The sequence below is a fragment of the Penaeus monodon genome, unplaced genomic scaffold, assembly GCF_015228065.2.
Source record: "Penaeus monodon isolate SGIC_2016 unplaced genomic scaffold, NSTDA_Pmon_1 PmonScaffold_11203, whole genome shotgun sequence".
In the NCBI taxonomy this organism is placed as follows: Eukaryota; Metazoa; Arthropoda; class Malacostraca; order Decapoda; family Penaeidae; genus Penaeus; species Penaeus monodon.
In genome coordinates this window covers 1-2,500 of record NW_023639941.1, presented here as the reverse complement: position 1 = coordinate 2,500, position 2,500 = coordinate 1, and the positions used below count along the sequence as shown (strand labels likewise).

At 40.5% G+C, this 2,500-nt stretch overlaps 1 pseudogene; it reads right to left on the bottom strand.

Moving 5' to 3' along the window:
• Positions 1–1,544, bottom strand: part of LOC119568862 — a 3,982-nt pseudogene extending 2,438 nt beyond the window's left edge.
• Between the last annotated feature and the right edge of the window lie 956 nt (positions 1,545–2,500).

The following is a 2,500-nucleotide window of genomic DNA, read 5'->3' as shown; positions in this document are numbered from 1 at the left end:
ATATAATGAAAATGATGTTTTTAACTTTTCGTTAACAAACTGGTGATTCATTATCAAAGGACTATTTTAATGCCAAATTGCCCAAATCTGGTAATCAAAAATACCAAATGGCAACCCTGGTTTCACTTAAAGTGGAAATGGAAAGCAATGGTGGGAAACGTAATATTAGTGTATTATGAGTATACAATATGAGTCTTTCACACACATCACTCTCTCTCACCCTCTCCCTCTTCCTCCTTCCTCTCTCTCTCTCTTTCCTCCCTCCCTCCCTCTCTTTCTTCCTCCCTCTTCTCTTCCTCTCTTCCTTCCTTTCTTACCCCCTCTCTCTTGCTTCCCCCTCTCTCTTTTCCTCCCCTCTCACTCTCTTCCTCCCACCACCACTGCAGATACAATTATATTTCGCAAAGAAAATGTGAAAAAGTAGCGTCACTGCCACCACCCATTCAATCATCATATGGGAACGAGTATGTAGTTGTGAGAAGCGGGATAGTGCAGAGGACCATGTGAGCAAAGGAGCGATAGATGTGTATGTGTAAATCTAGCGTATGTGTATGGTGTGAAATGCTGGGTGCGAAAATATAAAGATTGGTAAGCGTGAATGTAGCCGAGGAGAGGCGTGTGCGGGGAGAACTCTCCAGCGCAATGGGTAGAATAATTAATGATTAGATTAGGATTAAGTCAATTGATAGATCCTTTTTCCTTTACATATTACGAGGGAAACGGTAATATAAAAGTATAAAATGATAAAATATTTTTTTAAATAATAAAACGTTAAAACAATGGAAATATTGAAAACTGTAAAAACAATGACAGTAAAACAGTAAAACACAAACATACAAACACTAAAATAGTATATAAAAAAAGGCACCAAATCACCAGGGTCACTTTCCAAATAAATATCTTAGCAAATGTCTCTCACTTCCTGAGTCTATATATCTTCGCAACCACTTATCTTTTTAAGGAAGGCCTCCCCACGTTAGTTCTTACGCGGGAGACTTTGTAAATTGTGGTTCTTTCTTAGAACTTAAGTAAATAAAAACAACGTTAAAATAAGGTCTATTATATAAAATCACGATATTCATATAATAAAAGTAGTAAAATCGTCACTGACGTAAAATGAAGAAATAAATGAACTTATTAAAAGAACCATCGAAAAAATAATAAAATCCAATAAAATTCGAAAAAAAAAAAAATTAAAGCTTTGTATTGAAATGAATAAAAAATGCGGAGACTTAGAGATGTAATTCATAAAATAATAAGTACTTAAAATATAAGAAAAAATAAAAAGGATTCGATCCAATAACATTCTGTTATTGTTTAAGAGAGACTGGTACCAAAATACAAATGTATACATTTATTAAAAAAAGAGAAATACAAATATAAAACGGTAGCCGTTTGTGGCAACACCATGTGCGGGCATCCTCCTTACTCTCGTGATAAATGGTTTTGCCCTGGGCTTCGGCGAAGTGCCAGCGACCGAAGTCCAGGTCCTGCCTCTTGTCCCGAGATGCAAGGGAGCTCTTGGTAAGAAAATAGTCCCCCATTATAGTTTTCCACGCGTGGGGAGGGCAAAACTTCGCCACGCGCGGCTCTTACAGAAATGTTGCCACCTCGAGTTCATTTTTTTTTTCAAACCATTAGGTACTATTCCAGGCCTGTGGGAGAGGTGTAGGTGAGAAGAGATATCTACTATTGTTTGTACCTCCTGGAGTGAACTCCCCTAACGGAAGCCGCCTTGCCGCGGTGGGGGGGCTTGAGGTCCCAATGATCTGGTGAGCTCTGCAGCTAACAACACACCTCTTTGGTCCTTTATTCTGGTTAGACGGGCGGCTTGATCAAGGCTCGGTCAAGTCAATCGACTGGTCAAATATGGCTAGGGTCAAGCAGGTACTATTTAGTCGGTAGCGCATAGGTCCCGCGACTGCCATCAGTACTATAATAGTGGCTGCTTATATTTCCTCATTACCACTGTGGCTGTTGGGAGATTTTGAACCCCAACTATAGCTTCCCCTCGTTGGACTCCATGGTGGGTGGGGGGGTGAGGAAATGAAGAATTCAAATTGTTTGAGTACTACAAATTACAAAGATCTAGCTCTCTCCCTGACGACCTACGCAATCCCCCGACCATTCCCTCTGGAACATCACGTATTGTCACTTTGGAACCTTTCCAGCTTCCAAAGGGCAAGAATGGGAATCGTAATGGTTCCCGGGCTCCCAAACCAGGTAAGAAGGGGAAAAGTCCTCCTCAATCCACTAAGGAAATCTTACCTGGTAAATATGAAAACATTTCGTATAGTAAGTACCTAGTAGTGAAGACCATTGATGGTGTATCAATCATGGATCTTGATATTTTCGAAGTACATCGAAAAATTGTTGAAGTATGTCAACGTGATCCTCGCATCACCCCACAGCGAGATGGTAGCCTGATAGTTGAGGTTTCGTCACCAGACGAAAGTGACCGTTCTGCGTGCGTTATGCCCCATGATGTTTTCGACTGGGG